This window comes from Quercus robur, chromosome 8, assembly GCF_932294415.1.
Source record: "Quercus robur chromosome 8, dhQueRobu3.1, whole genome shotgun sequence".
In the NCBI taxonomy this organism is placed as follows: domain Eukaryota; kingdom Viridiplantae; phylum Streptophyta; class Magnoliopsida; order Fagales; family Fagaceae; genus Quercus; species Quercus robur.
In genome coordinates this window covers 32,837,262-32,857,287 of record NC_065541.1, presented here as the reverse complement: position 1 = coordinate 32,857,287, position 20,026 = coordinate 32,837,262, and the positions used below count along the sequence as shown (strand labels likewise).

Below are 20,026 nucleotides of genomic sequence, written 5' to 3'. Positions count from 1 at the left end.
TAAGAGTTTTTTTATTTTATTTTATGCCATGTTAAAAATAGTTACAAGAATATAAAGCAAATACCAGGAAAGCATTTACAAAAATGGCTAGGTGAACCCAGCAGTAGTGTGGGTAGGGTATTTAGAGGCAATGCATGCCCTTTCTTAAAATTGGACACAATACTTGTTGCCTAAGGTAATGTAGGTCATTCATTATCACTTGTTCATGCCACTGAGGTCTTTTTCTTTGATACTAGATGATGGGTAATCAAAAAGTGTTTATCGTCCATATGAGTCATCCATAAGAAGAAGGTTCGTCCAAGATAATAATCTAGAAGGAAAAGGGAAAAACAGTAATATCAAGGAGAAAGGTCATCCAAGAAAGATAGATAGTCTACGCAATGAAAAACTGTAGATGACCAATGAACACTTAGTAAATTCTAAGGTGTTCTCTGCAAACCAAGAACGGTTGCACCACGATCCACGATTCCAAGACGTGGGGTGAATTCTCTGAAATTCGCTCCACTCTCTCCATTAAGTCCACACATCTCCCACGATGTTAAGGGCACCTAACAAGTAGACCCAATCCAAACTCTCTATAAAAGGGACTAAGCCTCTCCAAACCAAGGGGTGTTCTACTATTCATCCACTCACTATACTTGAGTCTTATAGAGAAATTTGACTTAACCGTCAGAGGGTCCTTCGCTGGTTCACCCTAGTCACCTTTGATAGTCTCTTTCTTTCTTTTCAGGTCATCCATCTATCGTTGAAGTTCAGCGCACACAACTTACTGATTTCACACATCATCACTAGATATGCTCCATATTTTTGTGCTCAATCAAAAAAATTGACATGTTGATAGCCTAGCTCCGTAGCCTTCAAAATGGCTTCCACTAACGCTTCTTGGCTTGCCATAAACACAATACTAGTTCCGCTACTATTACAAGCTTCAAATTAAAGATGGTTGTTACTTGTTACTACCTTGTCTTTTGCTACAAAAGCATATTCACACCTTTTGATCCTCTGGTGTCTTGCTCCAGCTATCAAAATAATCACATGCCAATGAATGTGGTAACTGTTGCCTTCTTTTCTCTATTTTGGTTTGGTACCTACAAATAAGATTCTGGGATGCGAGAATAATTTCATAGGGATTTGGAATCTTCCTCTCATGGAACTTGGTTCCTACAAGTCCAGATTGTCTAAAGAGTGGTGAAAACAATTTGCAAATAGCACATGATAGGGACTAAGTTAAGGATATTCGTCCATGATGATCGTCCACATTCACCATGTCCATAACTTGACCATGTCCAGGAAACCTTAAGAAAAGGAGAACAAGAACATTGTACTTAGGAACAATACAAGTCCCTTTATAATAAGACCAGGTAGGTCGTCCATAAGGACGACCAAATAACACTTGGTGAATTCTACAAAAGGAATTCTCATAAATTTCCTTATGATTTGACCATAGTGTACTACTCTCAAAACGTGGAAGGAGTTCCTCGTAATTTGCTCCATGTACTCCATTTACCCATTTTATCTATTAACTACTCGCATCACCCACGAGAAATTATAAGGTCCTCATAGTGAACAAGTGACATGGTCCACCATTTCACAAAAAGACTCCCACTTGTTTAAAGTTGCTGAGTCAAAAATTTTTTTTTAAACATAAACTGATTACTAACTCAACAATTTTAAACAAATTGGAGTTTTTTAGTGGAATTGTAGACAAATGATATGGTACACCATGAGGACTGTATAATTTCTCCATCACCCATAATGGTGGTGGATCCGAACAAATAGACCCACTTCTAACTCTCCATAAAAGGAACAAGTCCTATTCACCTAAGGTAAGTCCTACTATTTTACTATTTTCCTTTCCTTGTGTTCTAGAGAGAAAATTGACTTAACCGTAGGAGGGTCCTTGGCCAGGTTAAACCAGTCACCCTTGACTGTTCTTTCTTTCTTTTTAGGACCTGTAGCCATTACCATAATCCAAAGCATTCCAACCTACTGATTTTCGTGCATCATCAGTTGACACCATCTATGGGAAAGGATAAGGAAAAAGTTTCTAAGTATTAACTTCCTTGCTTTCCAAGACAAAAAGGTTGCATGGTTCTGACTAGGTCAATGGCCACTAGTCCTGGACACCAGGAGAGTGGAAACACCTCCAATCACCCAAATGGTGCACCAACACCCTCGACGACCATTCAGCAACAGTTGCAATCCATGGCCGCTACAATGGCAGACTTGAGGCAACAAAACCAAGAGTTAACAAGAGAAGTTAATAGACATCGTCGACAATGCCATGGTGAGGAGCATAGGCAAAATTCAGAGAATAGAGGGGCTGAAAACAATGCTGAAGGAGATCAGTCCAAAGGTACCGTTATTCGTAGGGTACCACATTTGGAAATGGAGATGGACCAAATGAAAAGAGCCTTGGAAGAGATGAAGGATTCCATGAGAAGAGAAAATCACATGGATGAGGTACAAGACCGATTCCCCCTTTATTACGTCCATCACAAGTCATCCTCTACCTTCCAAGTTCAAAATGTCTACCCTGGACTCATATGATGGGACACGTGATCCTTGTGATCACATTGCTACATTCAAGACAACCATGCATCTCCAAGATGTTTCAAACGAAATCATGTGCAGAGCCTTCCCTATCACCTTCAAAAGCTAGGCTAGAGTATGGTTTGGTAAGCAACCACCAAACACCATAACTTCATTCCAAGAGTTAAGTAAGTTGTTCGTCAACAACTTTATAGGGGGAAAAATGTAGAAGCGTTCCTCGTCTAGCCTGTTAAACATAGAATAAGGAGAGAACAAAGTCTACATACTTTCATTAGCCATTTTAATAGAGAAGCCCTGTTGGTGGATGAGAAGGATGACAAGATCCTCTTAGCAGCTTTTTACAATGGTATCAGTTCAGACTTGTTTATCCATAAGCTGTATGACTAGAAGACGTAGAGGATGGCTGAATTGATACATTCAGCTCAAAGTTTCATGAACGTAGAAGACGCGATCATTGCCAAGAAAAAGAAGAAAAGTGAACGGTTGGGCAATGGTTATATACACCATCCAAAGCAAGGTCCTCGTCCAAAAAAAGCTAAAGTAGGGGAGAAAAGAGATTGTGATGGCAAGAAGGCAGGGTCATCCTCGAGATGATACTCCAACTACACTTTCTTGAATACCCTACTTGACCAAGTGTTAATGCATATCAAAGACAATCCAACCTTGAAATGGCCCGAAAGGATGAAAGGAGATCCTAGCAAGCGGAACAAAAGAAAGTACTGTCGTTTCCACTGCAGCCATGGACATGATACAGATGAATGCTATGACTTAAAGCAACAGATTGAAGCTCTCATTAAGCAGGGAAAGTTAAAAAAATTTCTTGTGCAAGACCACAAGGACAAGAGACAACCAATGAAGGGCAAAGTAGAAAAGCCAGCAACCCAATCGCTTGGAGAAATAAGGATCATTGTAAGAGGTACATCAACAAGAAGCTCGTCCAAAGCTAAGAAGACCTACCTGCGGGAAGTCTAGAATGTGCAAATATTTGGATGACCACTAAGGATGATCAGAGAAGATGAGCCAGCCATTATTTTCACAGATGAAGATGCAAGGCGACTGCACCATTCTCATGACGATGCAATTGTCATTACTTTGGCAATTGCAAATTATACAACTAGAAGGTTGTTAATAGACAATGGGAGTTTAGCAGACATCCTTTACTATCCAACCTTTTAGCAAATGACGATTAACAAGGAGTTACTTTGTCCAATGAATATGCCACTGATCAAATTTGGAGGAATGAAGGTTCTACTAGTAGGCACCATCTCTTTGCCAGTTGTAGTTGGCTCTTATCCACAGCAAATTAATAAGGAAGTGAATTTCCTTGTTGTAGACTATTCATCCTCATACAATGCCATTATTAGGCGATCAACTTTGAACAGTTAGAGGGCTGCAACGTCCACCTACCACTTGTTTGTCAAGTTTCCAACAGAGTATGGTTTTGCAGAAGTACAGGGAGATCAATTAGTGGCTAAAGAATGTTACTTAGCAATGTTGGCCATGGACGAGCAAATGCAAACACTGAACATTAAAGAAAGAAGATCATTGGCTGAGCCAATTAAAGTATTGGAAGATGTACCGTTGGATGAGTCCAACCTGGAGAAGTTTACCAGGATCGGGACGAGTATAGGGGAGAAGACGAAGCAAACGAGATAATGCTATCAAAGAAGAAGTTCATAAGTTAGTCACTACTGAATTCATCTACGAAGTTTACTACCCTGATTGGCTAGCTAATGTAGTGATGGTCAAAAAGGCTAATGGCAAATGAAGGATGTGCGTGGACTTCACAGATTTAAATAAGGCATGCCCAAAAGAAAGCTACCCTCTTCCACACATTGATCAGTTGGTGGATTCAATAGCTGGACACTAGTTGCTAAGTTTCATGGACGCATTCTCAGGGTACAACCAGATTAAAATGGATGAGGCAGACCAGGAGAAAACATCATTCATCACAAAGCCAAGGTTTGTTTTGTTATAAAGTGATGCAATTTGGTTTGAAAAATGCAGGAGCTACCTACTGAAGGCTGATCAACCATATGTTTTGTCCACAAATTGAGAGAAACATTGAAGTGTACGTGGACGACATGCTAGTTAAGAGTGCGAGGGGGACATAGCATCTGGATGACCTTCAAGAAACTTTTGATACACCTAGACGGTATAAGATGAAGCTGAATCCAAGCAAATGTGCCTTTGGAGTTGCATCAGGGAAATTCCTTGGATTTATGGTTTCACAAAGAGGGATTGAAGCAAACCCTAATAAAATCCAAGCGATTTTGAACATAGAGCCCCTAAAGAATATCAAGGACGTCTAGAGCCTCACTAGACGAGTAGCTGCCATTAACAGGTTTGTTTCGAAAACTACTAACAAGTGTTTACCATTCTTCAAAGTACTGAGGAAAGCGTTCGAATGGACAGACGAGTGTCAATGAGCATTTGAAGACTTGAAAGCTTATCCCGCTTCAACTCTGCTACTGAGCTCGTCTTAACTAGAAGAAGAGTTGTATCTCTACCTAGCAGTGTCCCTAGGAATGGCAACGGGCCGAGTTTGGGCCGAATTTTTGCATACTCGGATTCGACCCACAGGCCAAGACTCGCGACCCGGACCCAGCTTGATTATTAATCGGGTTTTTTTCCGAGGCCCGGACCTGCCCTATTGGGCCCCGTTTAGCCAATTGGGCCCAAATCTGGCCTAACCAAAAATAAAATAAAATTGGAGCCCATTAAGATTTTTTTGCCTAGATTCAAGCCCATTCAAGCCATATAACATAGCCCAAATGCCAAAACCTGGCATTTAGGCCACGTTATATGGTAGCCAAATCAATCCAAATCATAGATTAATCATAAATCAATAAATCACCTATTAATTATACATTTATAAATCAATAAATCATAACTAAGATTTTAAATCAATAAATCACCTAACTAAGATAACCATTTAATCATTAATCAACAAAATCATAGCTAAAATCACCAGCTAAACATAAAAATAAAATAAATCCAATAAGTCCAAGAAATAAATATCACAAGTCCAACAAGTTCAAGAAATTAAAAAGCTACAAAATAAATCCCACAAGTCTAAGAAATTAAAAAGGCTAAGAAATTACAAAATGTATTATCCTCCACAAACCAACAAATTAAAAAGGCTAAGAAATTACAAAAGGCTAAAAAGGCTTAGAATAATTACAAACCAACAAATTAATCCAACAAGTCTAAGAAATTAAAAAGGCTACTAAATTAATACAAAATGTCTAATCCTTCACAATTGTTACACAACTCCCATCCTCTTCATTAGGCTCCCCATCATCAAGAATTGATTGAAGTGTACAATCTCCAAACATAGTTGAAGAACCTACAACAACAATGAATTAAAAATGGAATAAACTTCATCAAATTGTAACTAGCAAATATAAAAATACAATTTTGATTTTATAAATAGAAATTAGACAATTGCTAACCGTTGATTTCACTCCATAACTAATTCTGAGCACACATCATTGCCAACAAACACAAAAAACAATAAACAATTTCTTCCATTAGCACAAAATGGTTGAATTTTTAGTTTTTCAATTTAATGAAAATACGAAATATCCTGGTTAAATCAATGTAGCAATAATAAGGATCTAAGCACACACATGTCTCAACATAAACTAAAAATACATGCAGCAATAATAAGTTTCCAATTACAAAAACAAAAATTGATCCACAATTTGGAAATTTTAATTTACACACACGGAACCAAGTAATTTTTTGCAGGATTTTGCTTTTTTATTATGTTTTCAAGGCTAGTTTCAGCTTTCCTAACCTTTTATCCACCAAAAAAATTAAAGGTTAGTTTCATCTTATTTAATAATCACTTACTTTCAATTTTAATTGTGAATACAACTTGCAATTTTGAGTCAACTCTTATAAAGGATATTACTGAAGACACTTCCAGCAAACTAAATTTGCTATACTTTATGGTAGCAACCTATCAAGTTGGGATTGAGTCTAGAGTGCAGAAGCTCAATGAACTGTTAAGGGGATCAGGTGATGTTTGCATGGTTGGGATTTGGGGAATTGGTACTGAATGACTCAATGAAACCGATCCACTTGACTGAGAAACCAAACAATGAAATAAAAACAAGGAAAAACAGAACCCATTCTTGGGACCTAAACAACAAGCAGATGAGTGAAAAATAGCCAAAGAAGAAAATAGCATACCTCAAACGGTGAGAACTGAGAAACTAATCCAATGACCCAAACAGTGAGAGACAAAACCCACCGATCCTTACCCAAACGTGCTCTTGTGCGTGGCTGCATGAGTGACAAAGAGATTGAGGGTTAGGGTGTAAGGCTGAGGCGTGAAATGAGATCAAATTATGAGAGGTGGATGGGTTAGGGACTTAGGGATATATATATATATATATATATATATATAAGGGGTTTTTTTGTAATTTCAGGGTAATCGGGTCATATTCGGGCCGGGTTTTGGGTCGGGTTTCAGATTTTTTTGATAAAATCCAAACCCGACCTGGACCCGCTTAGGGTTTTTTTTTTTTTTTTTTTTAAAAAAAACCCATACCCGACCCTATTCTTTATCGGGCCAAGTAAAATCTGGCCCATTAGGGTCGGGTTAGGCCGGGTATCCGCGGGTCGGATTTAATTGTCATCCCTACATATGAGAGCTCAGAGTAGTCTACACAACAATTTTCCTTCAGCTATACCCTAACAGAACAATTACTCACAACAAATATTGTGTTAATTTCAAAACATCCAAAAATATTGTGTTAATTTCAAAGAGAGAGATAGAGAGGGGAAGACAGACATAACTTTTGAGGAGCAAACTGCAGAGTGATGCTACGTTACGTGAAATTTTCTAACCTGAATCTCTTCTTTTTTCCCCTAAATCAACAGTGCTAATGTCAAAGAATCTCAATCCACCAAACATTGTGTTGTGTTAATTTCAAAGAGAGACTGAGAGAGAGTAGACTAGCATAACTTTTGAGGAGAACATTGTAGTTGTGGAAATTTCCAACTAATCCAATTCTTTGCCCCACCAAACACTCAGAGAGAGGGAGAGGACAAACAAGCTTGACAAGGTGTAGGAAATTTCCAACCCTTCTTTTGACGTTTGAGGAGCAAGTTGCAAATCACGCGCATGTAGGAAATTTTCTAGAAACCTTCGTTAGAGAATGAAAGAGGACAAACAACTTCTTATCATATTGTTCTGTGACTAGTTTTTTTTTTCTTTTTGCTGAATATTGTGACCCATTCATTATAAAGTTCTTTTACATTGCTTTTCGTAAACTTTTTAAGTGAATTTTATATTACTTTTTGACCAGCTATAAAAGTTTTTATTTTACATAACTTTTTGACTAGCAATAATGGTTTACATCATTTAATAAAGAATTAAATAAATCTTAACTCAAACTCAACTCGGGTTCCATATAAGATAGAAAATTAAATGATCTTAGAATTTTATTAATTAGCTTGATTCAGTTTAACACAATTACAACCTATCTCACAAAACCCAAGAATACTTTATTATTGCCCATGTTATTCAAACAAATTTAAACATATTTTGAGGACGACCTGAGTTTTAGGGAGTGTTTGGTACTATTGTTTAAAAAATAGTTTTTAGTATGTAAAAAACATTATATGTATTTCTATATACTTTTCCACCCACACGTATTTTTATGAAACAACAATAACATTACTAGAAATCTCTTACCAAACAACCCCTTAAGTTTCAAGAAGTGAAAATCACAATTGTCCTATCATTTTTCCTTAGATATATTTATGGTGAAATCACCGATTCAAAAAATTCTCCCACAAAAGTTGGCATGCACCTTGTTTTTTAGTTGAGAAACAGAGAAAGGGATTTGCTTGTTGAAAAGAATTGCTATTCTCGTAGAAGATTTTGTACCACTGAAAAATTACACTGTTGATCAATGGAATGATTAGTAGTCATTTTGAATTTAAAGCCATCCATATTTGATATTCCATGGGATTTGAGGCATGTATGTTGACCAAATAGCTATAGCCATTTACTGCGGTTATCTTTGTCTAATGGCAAAAAAATTCCAACAGTAATTTCCTTTGTCAATGTTTGCATGAATTACCATAATATTTCCTTTGTTAATGTTTGCATGAATATCAGTGTATGCAGTATTTGTTTGCATTATTTCTCAAGGCAAATCTCCAACATGTAATTCCAACATGTTTACCAATGTTGGGGGTGCTCATATTCACTTGTGTTAAGAAAAAAAAATCTTATTATATGTTCATCATGGAATTTATAGTGCATAAGATATGACAAGAGTTTTATAATTCAGTTGCGTTATCTACTCTTCACATAAGAACCAAAGTTTGAATTTCTTCTTCCCATTGTTACAACTATCGAATTATAAAAAACTAGTCTCTAAGCACGTGCATGAACTCTGAGGCTCTTCTATTTTGAATAAAGGTTAATAATTTGCATCTATTATAATAACTTCCAAATAAATATATGATCACTTCACAATTATCAACATTTTTCATATTAGGCAACATTAACCAGAAGATAATCCAAGCATTGGTCCTTCTACTTCTTCTTCTTCTTTTTTTCTTTTTTTTCTTTATTCTTTTTTTTGGCAGCCTTCCTATATAGTTTGAAGTTTTGATGCACGTAAGTGTTAAACAGAGAAGGTGATTCAAATTGAATTTACTTAAGGATTAGGAGCAGGACAGGTAAAAAAATGATGCTGTGGTTGACTACAATAAGAGAACCAAAAAAAAAATGCACAACTTCACCATTAAAATTCAGCTGAACCAGGCGTTTGAGGGAAAGGGATTGTGCCTCTTATATTCTCTATTCCTGTAGCAAATTGCACAAGCCTTTCAAAGCCCAACCAAATCCCGCTTGAGGAACTGGCAAACAAGAGATAAAAGTACACCATTACAACAAAGCATAGAAGTAATTTCTTGGTTATCACATAACTACCTTTTAAAAAGAAATAATATATATTCTTCTTTAACCATTTTTTAACCCTATAAAATTTAAGTGTGTCAACACAGTAATGAATAAGAGTTGTAACTACAATATTATTCTCACTCTTCAACTACACTAGTTAGTTGAGATTTCTTATGAAAAGAGCTCAGATTGTCTGCCCTTGCGATCCAAATAAAAATGTACTTGTTTATTTGGACTACATTGGGTGTATGTCTGCAGCAAAGTGAGAAACATTATATAAAGCAGCCTACTCATGCTTCTCTTAATTTTCTATTGCAGCCAAAAAACTGCAACCACTTTCCTTTCTGCTCTCATTCCCAAATAATAAATCTTGTAATCATAGAAAGTCGGCACACGTATCTTTTTTCTCCGTCCCACGAAATGAAATCTAACTTCAAGTGCTCTAATCTATTTATCATTTCCTTTTTTTGCTATTTGTATCGATGTTATTATTGTGTCTCTAACCCTTTTTGCTCCTTCAACATGATCAAATCACTCTTTCTTAGCGGTGCAATTATTACATCTTCATTGCACAAGGCCTAGCCATTTTATGCTACTTCTGTCATCTTGTTCACAGTAGGTGCCACCCTCACTTGAAACAGCAAAAATAATGTGTTTTCAACCAATGATTGGCACGTTGTATTATCTAACTGTAACTTTGAGGCTTTTGTCAGCTAATGAATTGGGGAGAGGCCAGCAATGTGTATAGATTCCATTATGATTTATGACTATAAAACCAATGTCCCAAATTATGTTTCACATTTGAGAAAGCACAAAGTTAATTTAAGACACTTAATGTATTGACACATGATATATATATAGTGGATTTAAAAATTACCTTTGTTGTAAAACAATGTAACAAAAAATGTACGTCACCAATTTGAATTGGCTTCTCTTATGCATTTAGATTTATTTGACAGAAGGTAATATACGGGAAAAAGATCATTTTAATGCATAGTTTTATACGATTTGGCACTCAATTTGGGACACACAAAAAATAGTTCAGGACAAAGGGGGCAACATAAAGCATTAAATAACTAATAGTAAGAAAATAAAAATGCTAAAAATAGAGTTTATGACAAGTCAGATGCATTTCAGGTGGATAAAATTATCTCTGCTGCTTTAAGAACTGAAAATAATGGTAAACTCTGACTGATGTTAACTTACTGCTTTTTAAGTGCAACATATGAATTCAACTCTTTGATCTGCATAGAGTATGAACATCATTCAGTGCATTTGGAATGCAAGATTTAATCAACTGACACAAAACTAAAATTTTGGCAAAAATCTATAAAATCTAAGGCTAAATAGAAATAAAGATAACAACACACCATTGACTTTTTTTTTTTTATCATTCTGCATCTTGTTAGCATCTAGATCATTCTACTCTCCAAATCCTTGGCTTGTCTATCGAACTCTTTGATAAGCCTAAAAAGGCAAAACAAAATTATCTTTCTGACTAGGAAAATAAAAACTAGCATAAGAGGAAAAGGAAAACACTTGTTTTATATGGGTAACTAGAACTCACACACCTGCATGGGATTCAACCCATAAGCTATCCTCCACCTCTTATTTAGGTAGGGAGCAGAAGGAATTTGATCCAAGGATCATTTGCAAAAGGAAAATGAAAACACACACACACAAAACACCAACAGCAAAAGCAGCAGCAGCAGCAGCAGCATTATATAAGACTATTTCTAGTAAGTGTTTGCTAAGCAATTAAACCACAAACCTATCGACATTTGAACCTGCGATCTCACCCACCATCCCATTCTTGTAGGAGGTGGAAGTGACATTAAACCCAACAGCCATTGGCTAATACAAGACCTATCTCAGATCACCAACTTTGTTGAGTCACAACTTTCAAGCGACAATTAGTAAAGTAAAACCAGTTCTTTGGACAGAAATAAAACATTCAAGGTTATAGGCAAATTTTAATTATATCTAGATCTTAACACTGCATAAGTCCTTAAGCATTTTATTTACTATGGGAATTGGAAATAGCTTAAAGGGGGTGTAGATTCAGAATCTATTTCCTATATTACAATATAAAACATCTATGTGTAAGACTCAATGTCTCACTGTCAGTGACATAATTTGCGTCAGGCTCAATGTTTTTTTGTTTTTAGTAACATAATTTAAACTTCACTTAATTTTGTTGTAAATTCAGGTTAAGAAGTATGACTACCAGTGAGACAGTTGATCTACGTTCTGCAGGATAGTTCGAGTTATATATATATATATATATATATATATATATATATATAACATCCCCTGGCATATATATATAAACATGTGTCCTTTGCACCAAAAAATGATACGATGAAAATTCAAAGAAAGTGTTGGTGCATACTAAATTATAACACAATCCCATTGAAAAATTAAAATATTTTGGGATAATATTAGCTCCTCACACGAGAATAGTATAAATATTGAATAGTTACCCATTAATTAACTTCTCATTCTTTGACTACCAAACCGGAAAAAAATAAAATTTTTGCAAACTTCAATTCACTTTTTGATTACGTTTCTTTTTCTAACTTCAATTATACGTAGTTGTGCAAATCATAGAGCAAAATCAACATTTGAACCAGGCAAGATGTCTTTTGTAAATTTCTTCAGCATGAACCAGCCGGTAAGGGAAAAAGAAAACATTATTATATACGTCGGACAGTGACCAAAAAAAAAAAAAAGTGATGCTCTGTTTAACAGAGCATTACATATGCTTAGCCAAAAAAAAAACCGTTACAGAGGGACAAGAAATCTCAATATGCAATTGAATATTAGTAGAAGTTTAACAGAGCATTACATATGCTTAGCCAAAAAAAAAAAAAAAAACAGAGCATTACATATGCAGCACACAAAAAAGAAAAGTGATTTATAATGGTAGGAAGAAAGTTGATAACTCACAGGTAAAAGAAGTGAAGAAAAGAATTCCCCATCATGGGCTTCGCTTATTTTGATTGGGATCTTCAATGTCTTGCTTTTATACCACACCAAACCCAATTTTCTCCACCTCCAAGCCCTGGGTCTCTATTTCAGTTGTCCCTGTTTATTTTTCATCTGAGGAACCTCCTCGTGCTTATAAAATAATAAAAAAAGTGAAGTTACAATTGCCTGGGTCTGGGTGTGATGAGTGGAGGGGAATTGTTTTGTGCGTTCGTGAATGGATTCGAAAGGCGTCCTTTCCGCTTTAACCCGTACCCTGAAACTCGGCTTGATTTTATAAGTCAGAATATGGTAAAGTTGAATCGCAACTTTATTTTTGTACCCTCGTAAAAGTATAAAAAAGTTCTGAATATTTTTGTAAAATTACTTTTAATTCTTCCTAATGAGTTATTCATTTATAATTTACAAAAAATAAAAAAGAAAATAATTTTTTAGCATTATTTTTTCCTTCGTTTTCTTTCCCCCCCCCCCCCTTTTTTTTTTTTTTTTCCAAACACATACATAAATAGTATTTTCTGTCTTTTTATTTTTTTTTTCCAAATCTATCCTTAATTTCTTTTCCCTTTCTTTAAATAGTGTTAATTTCAAAGAGTAATTGAAAATTTCATACCCTCTTTGTAATGTTGTATTGTGGTGGACCTCCCACAAGCAAAATTGTGATTGTGAGAGAGTATATGAAATCTTCGGTGAAATATACGATGTAACTAGAATTTTTCTTTACAGAGAGAAAGAAAGAAGGAACATGCACAACTTTTAAGGTTCTTTACATGTATGTAAAAAAAATTTCCAATCCTTCTACTCAACGTGTATCAATCCACCTAGGAAAATGCTAAAGAGAGACACACAGAGAGAGAGAGAGAGAGAGGGGAATTTCCAAGAAACCTTTATTATTATCTTGGCCTGGTGCTTCGATCAGTGGTCATGTCTGGGAATTTGATAGGTTTGATGAAATGATTAGTGTTGAAAATTGAGCAAAGTTGTCAAGAGCTGTGCGTGATTCGTGGAGGTCATTGAAAGCCGATTGCTTTGAAGATAAAAGTTAGTGTGGAAACTCACTGGAAACTACCACATGGTGACTTTTGCGGAAAGATTTCAGGACTCTTTTTTCCTCTGTTTCTATTCACCAATTCCAATCACAACTTACAATCTTACGAAAAAGCCATGTTATTAATCTGGAAGTTACTAACATGTGCTTTTTAAGTCATATATTAGTAGAAAAAATTTTAAATTTTTTTTATTGAAATTTGAAAAAGTTAACAAATTTTTTGTCAAACTTTTTTTTTTAATTTTTTATAAATTAATGATTAATATGTGTTTTAAGAACGACCTGGCCCAACCATTAACATTATGAGAGTGACAAAAGTAATAGAAAGGCCATTGACGCAACTCCCTACAAATTTATGTGGCATTTGTTCTTTTTAGGTTACTTTTTGGCTAGTTAGAAAAGTTTTTTTTTAAGTTTTTACATTGTTTTTGACCGGTATAATATTTTTTTTCATTACCATTACTTTTTGGAAAAAAAATTATATATATATATATTTTTTTTTTTTTATTGATGTGTGCCCTTAGGGTATATATGTAAACTATTTTAAGAAACTTTTTATGGAAAACGAAAAAGTAATTATCTGTTTTGACAGCTTTTTCAATTTTCCATATAATGCAAAACTAACCCTTAAAGTTTCTTCAGATTTCATTTCAGTGCTCTAAATTTGCTTTTGTTAATTCCAATCCCCTAATTTTTAAGTTTATTCAATTAAGACTTTTCCATCAACTTTTGTTTTATGTTGTGGTTAATTTTTCAATTTATGAATTTTTCTTCCAATTTTTTAAATTAAAAAATTCAATTAATGATTAAAAAATATTTTTTAGCTTTAAAAAAAAATTTTAACAAAAGTTAACGAAAAGACCTTAATTGAATAAATTTAAAATTTAAAGGATTAAAATGAACGAAAGTAAAGTTAGAGGACTAAAATGAAATCGGAAGAAAATTAGAAAGTCAATTTTACATTTTAACCAAAATTAAATGATCTTAAAATTATAATAATCAGCTCGATTCGGTTTGGTACAATTACAACCCCTCTTACCAAACCCTGATTACCGGGTTGTTCTCTACATACCGAGTTGAGAATCTGAAAATTACTAACCCGAATCTCTTCTTTTTTCCACCAAACAATGTTAATGTCAGAGAATCTCAGTCCACCAAACATTGTGTTGTGTTCATTTCAAAGAGAGAGAGAGAGAAAGTAGACTAGCACAACTTTTGAGAAGAATACTGTAGTTTTGGAAATTTCCAACCAATTATTTGCCCCCACCAAACCCTCTGAGAGAGAGGGAGAGGACAAGCATGGTGTAGGAAATTTCCAACCCTTCTTTTTTTTACTTTTGAGGAGTAGATTGCAGCTCACGCGCATGTAGGAAATTTCCCAAAAACCTTCATTACTTTGGCATTTTTTTTAGGGCTCAAAAATTTGCAACATAAAAGAGGACAAACAACTTCTTATCATTTATGAAAAAAAAAAAAAAAAAAAACCTTCTTATCATATTGCTTTGTGACCAGTTTTTTTTTTTTTTTTTCTTTTTGCTGAATATTGTGACCCATTCTTTTTTTTTACATTGCTTTTCACTAGCTTTTTAAGTGTATTTTACATTACTTTTTGACCAGCTATAAAGGTTTTTATTTTACATTACTTTTGCTTTACATTAATTTAATAAAGAATTAAATGCATCTTAACTATTTTTCTTTGGGTAGAGTTCAGGACGAGGTAGCCTTTGACTTGGGGCCAATGACCCCTCCCTTTAAAAAATATATATATATATATATATATTAGAATATGTATTGGATATTAATTTTAATAATCTTATTCTATAAAATTACCATTTTATCTCTTTAATGGTATCATTAATTTTTTTTTAAGTGATTTTATAATCATAAATTTTTCTATAATATTTTTACAAATTATTGAGGTAGTAAATTTTTATTGGTTCCTATCTAGGCTCATCACTTATATAACTTTATTATTTACCAATAACTACACACCACATCAATAATTTGTAAACAAAAATTGTATCTCTAGCATTTTCTTCTTTTTAAAGACCATAAAAAAATTCATAAATTTAAATTTAAAACAAAATATACAAGCCCCAAAAAATTTAACCTAACAACAAAAATTACCAATAGTGAAGCTAAAAAAAATTAAGTCTAATCAACTAATTTCACCAATACAAAAAACCTATGATTTAAAAAAAAATTAAAACAAAATAATTGTCTTTACCCAACAACACGCATCAAAGAAAAAAAAACACACACACACACACACAAACACAAACACAAACCTAAGTGGCTAAGCCACCGCACAAGACTAGCAGCAAAGTCACCTCCACCTAACTACATATCCTGACTCTATTTCTAGGGCATACATTAATCAGACTTATATATATATATATATATATATATAAATATATATATATATATATATATATTTATATATTGACCAACTAAAAAAAAATTTCACATTACTTTTTTTAAATTTTTATTACACATTGCATTTCTTTTTAATTACAATTTTAGACTACTTATTAAGAGAGATTGTGTTCAAGTTACACTTGGTGTAACTCTAAATAGCGTTACATCACCCAATAACTTCTTATAGAATTCAAAATTTGAAAATCTCACCGTTGAATTGCTTGTTTTATATGTTCTTAACATTCATGTTAATTTGCATGTCAATCAGATGTTAGTTATTATTCGATCCATAAATTCATCTTTTATCCATTATGTTAAACTACAAAAACTTGAATTTAAACAATTAATTGATGACATGACTATTAATCGTTGTTCATTTTGAAATTTTGCAAGCATTGAGAATATATGAAGATAATGTAATCTAACAATGGATTTGTCAAAATTCACATACAATTAAAAAATATTGGGTGGTGTAACATTGTTTAGAGTTACACCAGATGTAACTTAAACCCAACCCTATTAAGAGAATGAAAATTCAAATCCCTCTCTCCAATCATCAAATTATCAATAAAATGATCGTTATATTTTAAATATTTCATTTTAGTCTTAATCTTATAAGTGCACTTGCATTGGTTAATGTAAAATAGTATAAATACATATCTTGTTCACAGCTATGTACCCAAAAAAAATTTAAATTTACATAGTTACTGAAGGACGATATCCGCCCATGGAAAAGCTTGCATTTTCATTAGTAACAACAGCAAGGAAGCTTAGGCCTTATTTTCAAGCTCACGTAATCAACATCCTGATAGATCACCCGCTAAAAAAGGCCATGAACAAGCTGGAGGCTGCTGGACGACTAATCCAATGGCAGTAGAACTTAGTGAGTTTGATGTACAATACAAACCAAGAGAAGCGATAAAAGCCCAAGTCTTGGCAGACTTCATTACCGAATTCACTCCTACTAGTAGTCAGTAAAATGAAGACTAGGGGGCAAAGCAGTGGGTCATCCATATGGATGGCTCGTCCACACAGCATGCAGGAGGAATTGGGATAGTTTTATGCTCACCAAGAAGGGATCATCTAAAGTATGCAGTCTATCTACAATTCTAGACAACCAATAATGAAGCTAAATATGAAACCTTGCTTCAGGGCTTGGAGTTAGCTAAATCACTTGAAGCAGATTCAATCATCGTCCAGGGAGACTCCCAATTAGTGATAGGCCAAGTAAATGGAACATATGACAAAGTACTTGGGCAAAGTTAAGCAGTGCATCAAAAGCTTCACAACAGCTCCATTTCAGCAGATACCAAGGGAGGATAATATGGAAGTTGACATCCTAGCCAAGACAACATTTGTAGATGAAAAGATGAGTGATCAAATCAAAATTCAATACATCCCAAGTATTGACATTCCAGAAGTACATCAGATAGAAGGAGAATCCAACTGCACCACTCCAATTGTGTTTTATCTTAAAGACGAACTCATTCCAGAGGATAAGGAAGAAGCAAGGAAGCTAAGGGTAAGGGCAACGAGGTTCATCCTTATGGATGAGGTGCTATACAAAAGGGGTTTTTCTAAACCTTACCTGAGGTGTTTAAATCCAGACGAATCCCTTTACGTCCTGAGAGACATTCATGAAGGAGCTTGTGGAAACCATTTAGGGGCCAGGTCCCTTGTCTATAAGATAGTCCGCGCAGGATATTACTAACCATCCATACAAGCAAATGCCAAAGCTTATGTTAAATCGTGTGACAAGTGTTAGTGCTATAGCAACATACCTAGACAATCATCAAAGTATCTCACCCCAATGGTGGCCCCTTGGCCATTTGCTTAATGGGGATTGGACATCCTTGGCCCCTTTCCCATGGACGAGACAAATGAAGTTCTTGGTGGTAGGAATTGATTATTTCACTAAATGGGTGAAAGCAGAGCCATTTGCAAAGATCACTGAGCAAAACGTCAAAAGCTTCGTCTGGAAGAACACCATCTGCCATTTTGGAGTCTTTAGGGTGCTCGTCTCAGACAATGGATGTCAGTTTGAAACACACTCTTCAGAGCATTTTGCGAGCAATTGGGAATCAGGAATCACTAATCCTCACCATCCCACCCACAAGCTAATGGACAAGTAGAAGTTGCAAACCGATCCTTGCTGAAGATGATTAAGACTTAGCTTGAAAGGGCAAAAGGGATATGGCCAGATGAATTACCCAATGTCCTTTAGGCATACAGGACGACAGTAATTTATCTATGTTATCTTTTAGCACTTATATTTTTCAATAGTATCTTATGTTTTCTAGCATTTGAAATTCCCTAAAAAGCACTAGCTAATAGCATGTGCTATGGACGATGTCATAAACAAAGTCCTTGTATATAAAGTAATTTGAATTCCCTAAAAAAGGACTAAGTACTAGCATGGACGATGTCTTTGGACAATGCTACGTATTAAGTTCTCTGATATTTATGGATGATGTTATGTACAGTTATTGTATATAAAGTAGCTTGAATTCTCTAATTTAAGTGTTGATTGTAAAATTAACGTCCATATTAAATTAAAGACGTTTAAAATCTCTAGACACGAGGATGTATTGTCATAAGCCATAGGGATCTTCGCCTCGGCCGGGCGAGCCCGAAGGATGGGATCTTCTCCCCCGCCCCGCATGGATTTTTCTTGCCCCATCCCCACCTCGCCCCACATGACGGGGAAAATTTCTTGCCCCATCCCCGCCCCTTAAGGCCCCGCGAAGCCCCGCCCTACACTGTAAAACTCTATTTCCTGTTAATTTTCCCTATAACTATTATCATTTTTTCAAATAAAATGACATGTTTCAATGATAAAAATATACTTGAAATTATAAATAAATTTATTCTATCGAATCAAACTAATTTTTAGCAAATACTAAATAATATTATCTAAATATTTAACAAGATAATATCACAACAAAAATCTCATAGTATGACACAATAAAATAATCCAAACTCCTAATACATAACAAAATAAAAATTGTCTAGTTCTTCAAAAAGAATCTTCACTTAAATAAAATAAGATGATGATATTTTTGTTTAAATAGTAGGGTTTTAGGGTATGAAAAAATTACCTTTTAACCCTTATTAATGCAAGGCGGGGCGGGGATGGGGCGGGGTGGGTCTAAAAAATGTAAACCCATGCCCGCCCCGCCCCGTGGTGCGGGTCTAAAATCTTGCCCCATCCCCGCCCCACCACCTTTGCGGGGTGGGGAAAACCCGCACGGGGCGAAGTGGGGAGGGGCGGGTCAAGTGGGGCGGGGCAAAATTGCCATCCCTAATAAGCCATCCTTAGACGAGGAAAAGACAAATTGCCATAAAACCTAAGGCAATAATGATAAGTGCAAAGGGAAGGAATAAACCTCCCAATACACTTGTCCAAAAATAAAGGACAAAGAAAAGCATGCATGCAATACATTTTATATGGATGACACGTCTAATTTGCTGGGCAATCCAAGCTATAAGAAAATATATAGCTAAGTAAAACTCCAAGAACAAGTCTAAGGACGAGGAAAATATTCATACAAAATAAATCCTATCTATAGACGAAGAATACTTGGAATGGAAATTGGCAATAAAAATATGGACAAAAACATGTTCATAAATAAAAGGGTAGACGACTATTTTTCTAAAAACCCTACTGTATCAAGCCCAAAAAAGGCAATTGTATAAAATACTCATCCTTAAACATGGACGCATTAATGTACTTGCAAAAAATTAAAATGGTCCAAAACAACGGACCCCCTAAAAAAAGGAAAAATAAAAGCAAAACAACAAACAATGAAATAGATAAAATAGAAATCATTTCAAGGGGATAAACCACTGGGGGCATCACCACCAGACTTAGAGCCGTCTTTAGCAGGAAAAGGAGTGGAAGCATCGTCTTCAACATTCAAATCTTCTGAACTCATCTGAAGCAAGGAAATCTCAACTGCAGTACGAAGCTTGATGGAATCAACGTTCATTTCAAAGAACAGCTCAAGAGCGTCCATACAAAAATCTTCAAAGCTTGTTGCATAGTTCGCATCCAAAAGATCAATGAACGCTTTGGACGACTTGAATTCTTT

General features: G+C 34.9%; 1 long non-coding RNA gene across 4 annotated transcripts; it reads right to left on the bottom strand.

The window, feature by feature from the left end:
• Positions 1-5,547: 5,547 nt before the first annotated feature.
• LOC126695241 (uncharacterized) lies at positions 5,548-12,753 on the bottom strand. Of its 4 annotated transcripts, XR_007646001.1 has the most exons (6): positions 12,434-12,753; positions 10,855-10,951; positions 10,691-10,728; positions 6,754-9,441; positions 6,009-6,033; positions 5,548-5,902 (listed from the first exon to the last, which is right to left on the bottom strand). It is a non-coding gene; the product is annotated as an uncharacterized LOC126695241 (long non-coding RNA). The 4 variants fall into 4 exon arrangements; XR_007646000.1 differs by lacking the exon at positions 6,009-6,033; XR_007646003.1 differs by lacking the exons at positions 6,009-6,033; positions 10,855-10,951.
• Between the last annotated feature and the right edge of the window lie 7,273 nt (positions 12,754-20,026).